Source organism: Hyperolius riggenbachi, chromosome 2, assembly GCF_040937935.1.
Source record: "Hyperolius riggenbachi isolate aHypRig1 chromosome 2, aHypRig1.pri, whole genome shotgun sequence".
NCBI lineage: Eukaryota > Metazoa > Chordata > Amphibia > Anura > Hyperoliidae > Hyperolius > Hyperolius riggenbachi.
The window spans coordinates 80,690,249-80,705,394 of NC_090647.1; the positions used below are offsets into that span (position 1 = coordinate 80,690,249).

Below are 15,146 nucleotides of genomic sequence, written 5' to 3' on the forward strand. Positions count from 1 at the left end.
ATACACACTTCAGGGCAATGTGTGAAGGAACAAACCAGCGCCTGTGACCCAGGTCAGCATTCCGATCCCTGGTGGGCATGGATTCACATACTGATTCCTCAAGCAGCCTCTGAGGTGTTTTAGGTGTGCAGCAGTGAAGGAGCAATGTTGCCATAGAAACACAATGCTTCAAATGGAGACTATGCTGAAAAGAATTCATCCTGGCAGATCAGGTTTGTGACTTAAAATGTAAATTCCACTTTTGCTCCAAAAAAACCCCAATCCTTTATACAGCTCTGATATTAGGATTATAATTATTGCAAAAATTATTTCAGCACGTTAAAAGTGAAACTGTAGTGAAAATAATGAACTGCTTATTTTTTTATTACAATATTAATTTTAGTCAGCGTTTGCCCATTGTAAAATCTTTCCTCTTCCCTGATTTACATTCTGGAATTTATTACAGGTGCTGCCATCTTTATAAGGGCTGGTTCAGATGGACGTTTGGAGGCGTTGCGTTCGTTGGCGTCGCGTTTAGCAGCGTTCGTGTGCGTTTGGATGCGGTCGCGTTTTTTCTTCCCCTAGAGGGACATTAGCCGTCGCGGTTAACCTCCCCTGAAAGCTACATGTAGCTTCCAGGGGCTCCTTGAACGCCAGGGAAAATCGGGACCCAAACGCCGCGTTTGTGTAAACGCGCTTGAAAGCTTGGTACAAACGCTCCCATTCACTTGAATGGGAGCGTTTAACACCAAGCCCTGAACGCTGGCTGTAAATGCTCTGCAAACGTCCGTCTGAACCAGCCCTTAAGCCTGTCAGGTGATCTTTGTGGAATGTTCGTTTGTGCATAGAACTCAGGAGAGGGAGATACCGGTTGCTTGGCAGTTAGAAACAGCTGTTATTTCCCACAATGCAATGAGGTTCACACTGTGGGAGGGATTTCACCACCACATCAGCCATAAAGATTTCCATAATCTATTTGAAAAAAAAAAAAAAAAAAAGTAAAGATTTCTTGTGGGAAGATGTGTATACATACTAGATTGTTCCCACCTGAGATGCTGCCTCTGCCAAGAATGTAGCGTGTGTACAGTAGCCCAATGTGTCAGAGATTTGGACTGCCAGATCATCTGAGAGCAGGCCAATGCCATTGTTCTCCTCCTTACCCTACCTGCTCCATTCTGTGTCATGCTATTGTCTGTCTCCATAGCAACAGAATGCAACGCTAGCCTCTGGACTAGCAATGCAACTGTACAGAACTTGGGCCAGATCCCTCACCCTAGTGAATGGAGTTCTGATCCTTACGGGCAACAATAATTGTTCTGCATATTTAATAATAAATACAGTTACAGTATATACCGCTACTCCAATATAAAACACCATTTGTGACTACAACAAAAAACAAATCAAATATCTGCTCATATCAGGGTTAGTTGTCACTGGTCCTCTGGAGGGTGCAAATTATTTGCACTTTCCACCACGCTGTACTGAGTATATAGCCTTGTCACTAACTATCCCTAGAGGGGATCATAATCTGTATCACAATATTCATAAGATGTGCAGAGCACACACACAGGAAGATTATACAACTTGAATTCAAAACAGATCCAGCAAAGGAGGGCGTTGGCTTCAAGGACAGCCTGTGCACAGATTGTACAATACTAGACTCTTCCACGACAATGACGTGCCCTCTCGGAAGAGCCCTAACCACTAGCTAAACGTTAAAACATAGTATGAACCTGAGGCTGCTAGCCATAAATGGTGTACACATTTTCTAAAGAACAGGGAAAAAGATTGGCAGCGCTCAATCCGGCTGCAACTGAAAGCCATATCCTCCAGCATTTAGGCTTTTTCAGGTCAAACAACCTCTCCGAGGCTGAACGGTCTAAAATGGAGGCTGAATAAAGATGGGAGGTTGGAGTGAGAGAACTAAATTTACACCAATTGCCCTGACATGCTACATTTAGACTTAGGATTAGGGGAAAAAGATTGGCAGTGCTCAATCAGGCTGCAACTGAAATGAAACCAACAGAGGCTTGTAGAGAAATTACACACCTTGAATACAAATCAGATGCAAAACTATGCACTAAAGCCTAATCTAAATAAATTGAATGCAAACTGATACACATGGCTGCAGCTAGCCATAAGAAGTTCTCTCACGCCAACCTCCCAACTTTACCAGGTGGAAGAAGGGGGGGGGGGGAGAAGGGTGTCATGCGTTGCAGGAGAACAGCCTGGAGAGGGAGGGGAAAGTCATACTCTGTAGTTGGGGCCCACCTGGGGGGGGGGGGGATCTTCCTATGTACGTGCATTGTAGGGGATCACCTAGGTGGGAAATCATCCTATTTGCATGCTCTGTAGGGAGGCGGGGGGAAATCATCCAGTGTACATACGCTGTAGGGGGAAATCATCCTGTGTGTATACGCTGTAGGGGGGTGGGGGGGGGGGGAATCATCCTGTGTGTATATGCTGTAGGGGGGAATCATCCTGTGTGTACACGCTGTAGGGGGGGGGGGGACATCCTGTCTGTATACGCTGGGGGGGGGGGTAGAAATCATCCTGTGTGTATACGCTGTAGGGGGGTGGGGGAATCATCCTGTGTGTAAACGCTGTAGAGGGGGAAAATCATCCTGTGTGCATGCGCTGTAGGGGGGTGGGTGGGTGGGGGGGGGGAATCATCCTTTGTGTATACGCTGTAGGGGGGAATCATCCTGTGTGTACACGCTGTAGGGTGGGGGGGGGGGGGAACATCCTGTCTGTATACGCTGGGGGGGGGGGGGAGAAATCATCCTGTGTGTATACGCTGTAGAGGGGGAAAATCATCCTGTGTGCATGCGCTGTAGAAGGGGGATAATCTTGTGTGCATGCGCTGTGGGGGGGACCTTCCTGTGTGCGTGCGCTGTGGGGGGGGGGGAACCTTCCTGTGTGCATGCACTGGGGGGGAATCTTCCTGTGTGCATGCACTATAGGGGAATCTTCCTGTGTGCATGCACTGTAGGAGAGGGGGATCATCTTGTGTGCATGCGCTGTGGGGGGGGGGGGGGGGGATCTTCCTGTGTGCATGCATGGGGGGGGGGAATCTTCCTATGTGCATGCACTGTAGGGGGGGAATTTTCCTGTGTGCATGCATGGGAATCTTCCTGTGTGCATGCACTGTAGGCGGGAAATCTTCCTGTGTGCATGCGCTGGGGGGGGGGGGGGGGAATCTTCCTGTATGCATGCAATGTAGGGGGACCACCTGGGGGGTGGGAGGAGGGAAATCAGCTTATGTTGGAATCACCAAGGAGGCATCATCCTGTGTGCATGCGCTGCAGGGGGGGGGGGGGGGGGGAAGAGGAGGAGGACCACTTAGGGGGCAGGGGATTCAGAGTCACTGGAGGGAAAGCTATAACAGGGGCCCTGTAACTTCAGTACAGTAATACTGTTAGGCCAACCTTGTGCCACTCTAAACGGGGGACTAAATGGGGAGAAAAACCTTGGAGTGTACCCCTCGTTTTATGGTCGAGCCAACCACTTTTACACATTTTCTCCGATAAGAATGGACACCTCAGTTTATATTTGACTATATACAGTGCAAAAAGTGAAGCTTAACTTAAACTTTAAAAGCAGCTAAGCAGCCCGACAGCAGTTGTTCTTGAGAAACTTTTAACTCCAAATAATAAGCCAATATAAGACCTTTGGCACCTTTGTGCTTTGTTGATTGATGTGAACTGCAATTTTTGTAATTAGAACTTTTACCACGGTTCCTTCCAAACTGTGCCTGAACAGTTAATAGTATGCTGGATCTAAACTCGGACCTCTATGCTCTAAGTAAAAATAAAAATAAATCACAACATGATAACCTTTATGGGGGGGGGGGGGGGGGGCAGGTTGTCTTCATTACAATTTATGGAAATTCTAAAAGAAAAAAAAAAAAAAAAAAACATTTGCGGTACGTTTTAACTTTGTTTTACTTTTGCAAGGAGAACGGAGAGGGTTAAGCCTCTGAGTTTACTGAATGGGGAGAGCTGCCTTGGCAGAGCTTCTGCAGTCTATTCACAGCTGTTCAGAACTAATCAGGCACTTTGATCTGGCTAAACAAACACAGAACACAATGCAGGGACTTCCTTAATCCACTATATGTGGAAGAAAGGTTTTTCACTGTGTGCTGTGTAAAGGTCCGTACACACGCCGGACTGGAGGCAACGACGGGTCCGTCGTCACCTCCCGCTGGGTGGGCTTTCCAGCGACAGTCCGGCGTGTACAGTCTGTCGGCGGACTGATACGGCTGTTTCTGAGCGATCCGCCGGGCGGATCACTCAGAAACAGCCGTATCAGTCTACAGACAGACTGTACACACGCCAGACTGTCGCTGGAACGCCCACCCAGCGGGAGGTGACGACGGACCCGTCGTTGCCTCCAGTCCGGCGTGTGTACGGACCTTATGAGTTCAGGTCGGCTTTAAAAGTGCCCATCTGTTAAAAGCATTGTCAGTAATATTGTAAAAGACGTAGATTGTATGGAATATAGTGTGTTTTGCTTGTACAACCTGATTATTTTACTATTTTCAGAATGGACGAGGGGGAAAATGTGATTGGTCAGTCAGCTGTTTACAGAACTCATGGGTACTTTGCCAAGGTAGGTGTCATACACTGTACATGGCAGACACGATTGGAAAGTGTCACCCCATAGGAAATCACATTCAGGAAACCTGAAAACATTTTGGATAATTATAGCAGGAGGATTCATCTAGGCGCAGCTGGAAAAGCTGTGCAAGTGCTCAGAATACAAGATTTCCACAAACCCCCGACATGAAGCAGCCCTGTGTCTGCCAGCCAGAAATCTCACTGAAGACGCTTTATAAGTGTGCGCCGGTAAATATTTCTGCAGGATTTAAAAGCATCCTCAATAAAGCTCAGTTCGCAGGCCTGGATATACAGAGGGATATTTGCACTGCTCTCCTGAAATGCATGGAGTGTGCCAGAACAAACTGCCCTGAAGTAGGACATGGAAGGGGGGGCAGGGAAAACACGTTCTGCTCGATTATTTACAAACCGGTTATTCATTACACACCGTTGCTGAGGTGATGCCCAAATCCTGCAATACATAACTGCTGCTTCTTTCCGACCACAGGGGACCATCCGGCTCCTCCTCAACACTTTGCCAGTCATACAGCTGGACTTAAAGGGAATCTAAAGTGAAAATAAACTTATGTGTAGTACAGCAAAGAAATATAACATTAGTAGCAAAGATATCTCATATTGTTTCAAGTACAAGAGAAGAGTTAAGAAACTTCAGTCATCTACGCAAAAGAGCAGGGCCGGTTCTAGACTTTTTGCTCCGTGTGGCAAACTTGTGAGGATGCACCCCCCTCCCGTTATCTTATGTGGTGACGGCAGCTCACTTCATTAGTCCCTGCCGGCCCCTCCCCTTCCGTGCATGTGATGTCATACAAGTCTCTCACAGCAGCGCATCTCGCGGCTGCGAAGAGGAGGAAGCGGCTTCCTGTAGCTGCAATGTATATTAGAGATGGGAAGTTCGGATCTTTTCAATGATCCGGATGATTCCAATCGGATCATTAAAAAGATCCGGTTCTTTGATCCGAATCTCGGATCATTTTACTACCGAAGCATTCAGGGGTGAAATGAATACCAGGACAGGTCTTTCCCTGCTGTGGACAGGAGAAGGGGAGGGGGGTGGACACACAGAGAAGGGGAGAAGATGGACAGAGGGCAGGGAGTGGACAGAGAAGGGAGGAGGGACGAGCAGAGAGCAGAAATGTTTGTTTGCACACAATACCCACATGCTGCAATCATATGCTTTACATATATTTCACCTATATGCTTATCTGTGTACTTTGAATGCAAATGTCGCACATTGAAAGAAAGCATTCCCCAAAGCATTCCCAGAAGTAAAGTGCAGCTGTTTAGAGCAGTGCAGGGGGATCATATAGCGCTGCAATCACAGAGCCTGCAAAGTTGCTGAGCTGAGCCAAAAGCTTCCAATGTGATCACTGTGCACAACTACGGAACAGCCAGCCTATAATGAGCAGCACATTATAGCCAGTATGTGTGCTCTACACATATCTGGCAGTGGCACCCATGTCCCCTCTCTCTCATCTACTTGTCTCCCTGCAAGGCTGGCTCCCATCCAACAGAGCGATCCATCTCAGCTCTGCTTCCAGGACCCCGCTGCCCGCTGAGAGGGGGCGTGTCGCTCCTGGCCCCGGCCCTTTTGCCACCCGAATCACTCATTTTGATGATTCGGATGATTCGACTCACAAAATAGATTCGGATCAAAGATCCGAATCGTTCATGATCCGGACATCACTAATGTATATCGCCGTCCTCATGGGAGAACCGCTGCCCTGCTTCCTAACAGCAGCCAAGAGACCGGGTGCTGTGAGAGACTTGTATGACATCACATGCACGGAGGAGAGGGGCCGGCGGGGACTAATAAAGTAAGCTGCCGCCAGCTCATGAGGTAACAAGAATGGGCGAGCAGCAGCTGCAGGGGGCAGGCAAAATGCCGCCTGACACAATTGTGCCACTTTTGTCATGGGCCAGCTGCCCCTGTGGAGACAGTCCTATTCTCTGAAGCACTTATACTTTAAAGAAACAGTGAGAGGCAGCTTCAGATAAGGTTTTACTGCAGAGGAGTTCAAAGGGTCATTAGCTCTGCTCGGTTTCATAATTTAAAGTACAGTATGTGGTTTGAAATTGCAAATATGACAGAATGATGCAATGTTATAAAAAATAAATGCTATATAACTAAAAACAAAAACAAGACTTTTCTTTGCTACTAATGTTCTATTCATTATCTGTACTACACATACCATGTCTGCCTCTAACTCCTCCCTAATTCCCTGCCTTCCGTTACCCCCACCCCCACCCTAAAATCTCTGCGACAACGTTTTGGGCCAGCTCTAAATACTGGGAGCCGGGGTCACCCACTATGTAAACTTCTGCTACTAATAGTGGATGTTTCGTGCCCGCTATTAGTAGCCCGCAGTTTTCATAGTGGGCACCTATATTTGTCGCACTTTATTTAGTTGCTGCGATATGAAGCAATATACAAAACAAGTTCTCTGCTTAGGCTAAGAACACGCGATGCAATTTCCCATTCAATTGATGGGCGATCGGACAGGAAGTTGTACCATGTGTGTACATGTCCAAACTGCTCCCGATCGATAAAGAGAACAATCTTCCTATGATAACTTCGCAAAATTGATCCCTTTCTCGATTGGAAATGGATTGGACATGTCAGAAATAAATAAATCACCCGATTTCCATCAATCGGGTGGGAAATTGCATGGTATGTTCCCAGCATTACACCCAGGGTCTCATCTCCCTGAGCAAGCCTACTGTAATGAAAAGCAAACGGAGCAATACCAATGGCCACTAGTGCTCTTTGTATGTAGTTACCAGGCTCTCTGTGAACTTCAAGACAGGACAAACAGGAAGAGAAGCCCCCTTAGCAACCACAAAAGCTGAGAAGAAGCACCAGCACACAGCAGCAGGGGGGCTGACTACAGCACACTTGAATGGTTTTAGTTAACAAGCTTTCCCAGGCTAATGCTGGGAATACACGGTTCGTTTTTGCCTTCGTTTAAACCTTCGTTTCGATTGTGCCTTTTGTCCTTTTCGATCCCGAAATAATCAGTCATACGGTTAATATCACCACCCACGGTTTCGTTTTTTTTTCCGATTCTGATGGTTTCGTTTTTCCAATGATCGAAGGCTGCAAAGAAACGAAACGAAAATCCCTTTTTACAGGGACGGACTAGCATAAACGAATATATAATCGATCTGAACAGCCATCAAGCCTACCAATGGCTCGATTAGATGGATAAAGAGAGATAATATCAAACATGTTCGATCACTAGTCGTTCGTTTTTGGGGTCTATTAATCGAAACTATAATGAGATTATGACTATTTTCACATACGTTTTCAACACTCGATTCGTTTACCAAACGAATCGAAGGTTTAAACGAAGGCAAAAACGAACCGTGTATTCCCAGCATAAGAAGATGTGCCCTATCCAAACTGCCTCTCTAATCACACTAATCAGGCATTCAACAGCATTGCATCCTACATTGTTCCACACAAATCACAGGTATCTCATCCTGCCTTGAGTCACAGCAGGCGGTATGCGTTCTCCAGGGGGTGCTTATGCTGGACGCACTTGAATGAGTTGAAATCAATTCATTACAGGAAGTTTGGAGATTAGAAATGCTAAAAACAGATGTAAACAAACTTCAACAAGTTTTTTGTAGGTAATTAATAGTGGAAGGAAAGGTTTGGGATTAATTCAGAATGAATTAGGGAATGCTCCTAACAAACATGTATACATGTGTAAGGCCTCTTTTGCACACTACACGCGATTCCGATTTTTTATACGATCCAATTTTTTATTCCAATTTAAAAAAAAAAAAACGTAGCAGCATGCAGTACTTTTTTTTAAATTGGAATGAAAAAAAAAAAAAATCAGATCATATTAAAAAAATTGGAATCGCATTTAATGTGCAAGAGGCCTAAAGCCTCATCTACACGCGTAGATGGCACTCCGATGTGTATTATCAATCGAGCTGCTGATGCGGCTCGATTGATAAGATCCGACAGGTCGGATTTTGCCACCGCCGATTCCCTGCTCGTTTCCCACGAGGGGACAATGGCAGGGAATCGAGCGGAAGATAAGCGGCGCCAGGTGGAATCAAGGGCGGATCGAATCCGATGCGCGAGCGGGGACGCGGAAGAGGCGATCTGGCGGCTAATCGAGCCGCCGGATCGCCTCGTGTAGACGGGGCTTTAGGGAGTACTTGGGATGATGTTACCCACTACAGGGTAACTGGAAAACACGATCACTCATAAAAGGGGCATACATGATGTAACAATGGTGACAAGACACAGACTGAGATCCAGGCCTGGGACCCACTTGTGATTGTAAAAACCTCTAAAAACCGCTAGCATTTTTTTAAAAGCAATTTTGCCACTTCAAGGTGCAGAAGTTTAACCTCCTTGGCGGTATTCTCAACACCAGCTCGCAGTGAAAAAACAAAAAAGATGCTGTTTTCTGTAAACCCGAGCCAGCGAAGCAGAACAAATAGGCGCCAGGAAATTTGGGCTCACCACAGGCCGTAATGTGAATTACGGTTATATTGGCTCTCAGAAGGTAATTTGGGTGCCAGTGAAAGACCCAAATAACTTTAAAAACATTTGCAATTCGGCCGCCAGCAATAGTCACATCCCGCCACAACGCAAAAGACGACAATCATATCAGCCTCCGTCAGAGTGTGCTGACAGGGTCATATGCATAGCGCTGACCCCTGCTCAGTGATGTACTTCCTGCCAGGCAGGAAGTATGTCACTAGGATTCCCGTCAGTCCACGCATGCGCACCATAATTTACACTATCTGCGTTGCACATAAACTTTTATTACCCCATGCAGTACCTGCGGTAAGCGTAGTGCTTGCAGGAATGGGCTGTTGCATTTGCAGTTGGGTGGACAGCTCTCTCTGGAACTGCTAGGATTTAGATAAGATACAGTAATAATAGGCCCACACTATTCGGCCAATTAGAATGCTTCAAGTTGTAAACATTGTTGTGATTGGAGAACTGTTCCCTATGGACTTTTTCGCTACCTCAACCATACTAGCTCTGTAACCGCTGCATGGTGTATGATCATTTTTAAGCCCTATACACACGCTTAGATGGTTCTCACTCAAGGCCCCATAACTCTATTGCTGTCACCCAATTTGGCCAACTACAGACAAAAAAAATGCATGCCCCGTAGCTACACGCAACCTCCACCACAACTCCATTCCAAACATCTGCAGATTAACCTCCTTAGCGGTAACCCCGTGTGTGACACGGGGTAAGCCGCCGGAGGGTGCCGCTCAGGCCCTGCTGGGCCGATTTGCTTAATTTTTTTTTTGCTGGACGCAGCTAGCACTTTGCTAGCTGCGCCAGCACCCCGATCGCCGCTATCCGGTGCGGCGCGCGGCCCCCCCCCCCCCCAGACCCCGAGCGCTGCCTGGCCAATCAGTGCCAGGCAGCGCCGAGGGGTGGATCGGGTCTCCCAATGACGTCCCGACGTCGCTGACGTCGGTGACGTCATCCCGCCCCGTCGCCATGGCGACGGGGGAAGCCCTCCAGGAAATCCCGTTCTTTGAACGGGATTTCCTGATCGCCTATCGCCGGAGGCGATCGGCAGGGCTGGGGGGATGCCGCTGAGCAGCGGCTATCATGTAGCGAGCCCTCGGCTCGCTACATGATAAAAAAAAAAAAATTAAAAAAAACTGTTGCGCTTCCCCCTGGCGGTATTTTTCATACCGCCAAGGGGGTTAAATCAAATCAAAAATAGCTTTATTGGCATGACCAAGATTGATACAGGCATTGCCAAAGCCAGGGGAAGCGGGGTGTATGGAAGGAGGTGGGATAGGGGTACAATGGGTAAACAGTACGTGGACTAGGCCTGAAAGATAAATCGATTTTAAATCGAAATCGTGATCACCAAGATCACAATTTCGGAATCGGCAAAGCGGCAATTATCGCGATCACGTCATTTTCACATGGGGGAAGTTTGAAGAAGTGTGCTTGGCAAAACTCCGGGTTCCTGTAGGTCACATGACATACAGTAAGTATTCCGTGCATTAGAAGCTATGTCCAGAACTGATGCAGCTTGGGGGACAGTGGAGGCACAGAGAGGCACAGAGACACAAAGGGGGCAAGAGAGAGACCCAAAGGAGGCATAAAGAGGCAAAGGGGGCACAAAGAGAGACAGAGGAGGGAACAACTAGGCAAAGAGGGGGAACAAAGCTTGATTGGAAGGAAACCGTGCATCGAATCGAAATCGCAATTTCAGACAGAAATCGCTCAATTCAATTTTTTCCTAAAATCGTTGGGGCCTAACGTGGACATTCTTAAATTTACAGTTCATTTATGCTCCTCTCAGTCTGTGGCATGCTGTGACACAGTGTGCAGCGATTGTCACTGTGGATTTCTCTTCTTTGTATAGCAGTTACCAAATGCAAGTACCGACGACAGATGCTGCTCTGCACAGCTATTACTGGCATACAGTGTTAGTAATGCATAAACCATTGTAGGAATATTCCCTCACCTACAAAGAAAAGCACGCGATCTGTTTATTGCATGGGGTTTAATGTCACACAAGCCAGGTATATAAGCTGCTGAACAATCATCAGACCGAAAGCAATCTGTCATCTCTTGTAATGTCTGGTACACACCATGCAATTTTCAATCAAATCTACAGGTCTAATTGATTATTTCCAACAGATTAAATTAGGTTTCTGATAGTTTTTCTGATTATTTCTGTACAAAATCGATCAGAAATCTGATCGGACCTTTGGAAATTATCGATTCAATCCGTCAATTTGACGGGTAATTGCATGGTGTGTATCAGGTATTACATATGACAGATCTGCTTGTCTATAGACATCTGCCACACTATTGATAGAGCACAATATTAAAGATCTGCCCATCTATATTCATCCTATTGATTATAAATAGAGCTCAACATAAGAGAAGATCTGTCTATAAACATCTTGTACATTATTAGTAGAGCACAAGATTACGGATCTATCCATCTATAGACATCCTATATTTGTGGTGGAGTTAAAAATTAAAGATCTGCTGTCTATACAGGTAGACATCCTGTGCATTATTGGTAGAGCACAACATAAAACTGGCCATACACTAACAATTCTGCACCAGGACCAACATTATGATCGACACCGTGAAAAACAGCAATAGTGGTTCTCGTGATATCGATCATAAAGCCAATTGCAGGGTTGATGAAAAACAATTTTTGCCCAATTTGATGGTTTTGCCTAATTGAATGTCTTGCTAGGCAGAAAAATGGTATATGGTTTAGCCAGCTTAAGAGGAGATCTACCTGTCTGTAGACATCCTATGCATTGTTGGCAGAGCACAACACAAGAGGCAATCTGCCTGTCCATAGACATGATCTGCATTGTATTGTTCGTAGAGCACAACAGAAGAGGAGATCTGCCTGTCTGTAGACATGATCTGCATTGTATTGTTCATAGAGCACAACAGAAGAGGAGATCTGCCTGTCTGTAGACATCATATGCATTGTTGAGAGAGCACATAAGTGATCTGCCTACCTGGGGTAACCTTGCATTGTAAGGAAAGCATAAATACAATTAAGTCCTGCTAAAGACAAGTGACCTCACCAGCTAAGCAATTGTTATGTATGGTAAGTAGCAGGAAATGAGCCATTAGGCAACCCTCTATGTATGGCCAGTGTGATCAGCCAACCCCCCCCATGTATGGCTAGCTTGACTAGTCCCCTGCTTACGGGGCCAGTGCGATCAGACCCGGCGTACGGGGCCAGTGCGATCAGACCCGGCGTACGGGGCCAGTGCGATCAGACCCCCAGTGCAGTGTGCTCCCCAGAATTTTTTTTCCAGCCGGGTGGCATTAAAATGTAGCCGGGTGGGGCGAGATGACAGGCAGGGCCAGTGACTTCTCTGCTTATAGCAGAGAGATGATGACAGCCAGGTGCTCACCAAAACTAGCCGGGTGGAGCACCCAGCTAAAAGAGCCGGGGGAGAACACTGTAGTGCGATCAGCCCCTGCGTATGGCGCCAGCGCGATCAGCCCCTGCGTATGGCGCCAGCGCGATCAGCCCCTGCGTATGGCGCCAGCGCGATCAGCCCCTGCGTATGGCGCCAGCGCGATCAGCCCCTGCGTATGGCGCCAGCGCGATCAGCCCCTGCGTATGGCGCCAGCGCGATCAGCCCCTGCGTATGGCGCCAGCGCGATCAGCCCCTGCGTATGGAGCCAGCGCGATCAGCCCCTGCGTATGGAGCCAGCGCGATCAGCCCCTGCGTATGGAGCCAGCGCGATCAGCCCCTGCGTATGGAGCCAGCGCGATCAGCCCCTGCGTATGGAGCCAGCGCGATCAGCCCCTGCGTATGGAGCCAGCGCGATCAGCCCCTGCGTATGGCGCAAGCGCGATCAGCCCCTGCGTATGGCGCAAGCGCGATCAGCCCCTGCGTATGGCGCAAGCGCGATCAGCCCCTGCGTATGGCGCAAGCGCGATCAGCCCCTGCGTATGGCGCAAGTGCGATCAGCCCCTGCGTATGGCGCAAGTGCGATCAGCCCCTGCGTATGGAGCCAGTGCGATCAGCCCCTGCGTATGGAGCCAGTGCGATCAGCCCCTGCGTATGGAGCCAGTGCGATCAGCCCCTGCGTATGGAGCCAGTGCGATCAGCCCCTGCGTATGGAGCCAGTGCGATCAGCCCCTGCGTATGGAGCCAGTGCGATCAGCCCCTGCGTATGGAGCCAGTGCGATCAGCCCCTGTGTATGGAGCCAGTGCGATCAGCCCCTGCGTATGGCCAGTGCGATCAGCCCCTGTGTATGGCCAGTGCGATCAGCCCCTGCGTATGGCCAGTGCGATCAGCCCCTGTGTATGGCCAGTGCGATCAGCCCCTGTGTATGGCCAGTGAAGTGATCAGTCAGCCGTCCCCGTGTATGGCCAGTGTGTTATCAGGCAGCAGCAGGTGTAGGAGCAGCGCCAGGTCACCTTCTAGGTCTCCCACCAGCAGTCATCCCAAATCCTTCTCCGTATCACAAGTTACACCCGCACCGCTGATAATGATGCTAATCAATTCGCTGGATCCAGCCTCACTGAGGACGCCTCTGTTTCCAGCTCGATTCAAACAAAGCTCCCCGGTTGCATAGCAGCAGCAGCCCAGCACGATTATCCCAGCACCGCCACTCTCAGGGAGTTCCCTCTGGGTGGGCATCGGGGGGATCCAGAGCCAGGCAGTCATCTCAGCAGTCCTGGGTAGCCTACCTGTTACAGGGATCCGGAGTCTGGCAGCAGCAGCCAGGCTAGTGATGCCCTCCAGGCTGGCAGGAGACGCCGGCTGCCCCGCACAGCTTCTCCCACCAGCAGCTCCTCATGTCTCTGCAGTCCCGATCCAGGCAGGAGATCCCTGCTGCTCACAGCGCCGGAGAGCCCATCAGCACTCAGCAGCGGCCACCAGTGCGGGAGAGGCGAGCGCAGCCTGGAGGAAGGGAGAGGAGGGGCGGGTGTGCCTGGAGACGGGGCGGACTTATCCCCAACTCTTCCCACACTAGACAGGTCCCCCCGCCGAGCAGAGGGCAGGCTGAGGTGTCACTCTCTGGGGACTCGGAGCTGCTGCTATGAATGAAGACAGGAGTGACAGCGCTGGAGTCTGCTGCCTGCCTGATAAAGATCTCATAGAAATCCTACTCTGCAGCTTTCTAAAGGGAATGTTTAGTGTTTTATGGCAGACAATTCATTATGCTTAGAATTTAAAAAAACAAAACTAGGGTCTATTTATAGAAAAGTGGAAAACAAATAAGTGCATTTTTTTTATAATTTTTTTATAATTTGTGTGATAAAATCATCACATTTATAAGAAGGTTTTATTCAGGTGACGTCCGATATGACTGCTTGATTGCCACGTCGTGTATTTATATAGCACTGACATATGGCTGCGCGGCCATGTCTGCACAGTAAAGTTATGTATCCACAAGAAGATGACAGAAGATGGATCAGGGAACTACCCGCAATCTGACGTTCCCCTATCTATCTTCTACCATGGGTGTGCACGACGGCACACAATGGACTTTATTCACTAAACCGTGATAACTCAAATATCACCCCTTATCAGAGTAGCATAGCGAGTTAGTTCGCCACAGGCTCACCGTAAAAACACCTAAAGTGCGCCTGAAGAGAGAGGTATATAGAGCAGGGCCGGATTTGTACTCTTTACCACCCTAGGCCACTGCCACCAGCCTCCCCCCTTCAGTATAGGTAGTTAGATGACCCCTCACCCCTTCCCTCCAGTAAAGGTAGCCTGATGACCCCATCAGTATAGGTAGCCAGATGACTCCTCCCTCTTTCCCTACAGTATAGATAGCCAGATGGCCCCTCCCCTTCCCTCTAGTATATGTAGCCAGATGACTCCTCCCCATTTCCCTCCAGTATAGGTAGCTAGATGACTCCCTTAATCCCTCCTTTTACCACCCCCTTTCAGTATAGGTAGCCAACTCGCCTCCACACCGCAGCAGCCATCAGTGTCACTCATTTCTCAGTTCGTCCCCAGTGTAGAAGCTTCCTCTTCCTTTCCATCTCCAATGCTGCCCAAGTCCATAGCTGCCGGCCACAATGCAA

General features: G+C 48.4%; 1 protein-coding gene across 3 annotated transcripts in view; it reads right to left on the reverse strand.

The window, feature by feature from the left end:
• SPATA13 (spermatogenesis associated 13) overlaps positions 1-14,001 on the reverse strand; it is a 110,220-nt gene extending 96,219 nt beyond the window's left edge. For 2 of the 3 annotated variants that reach the window (XM_068266964.1, XM_068266962.1), the window contains exon 1: positions 13,797-14,001. The gene's annotated coding sequence lies outside the window, so the exon portion shown is untranslated. Of the gene's footprint in view, positions 1-35; positions 58-13,796 lie in introns of those variants that run through there. The other variant, XM_068266963.1, reaches the window with a different exon arrangement.
• Between the last annotated feature and the right edge of the window lie 1,145 nt (positions 14,002-15,146).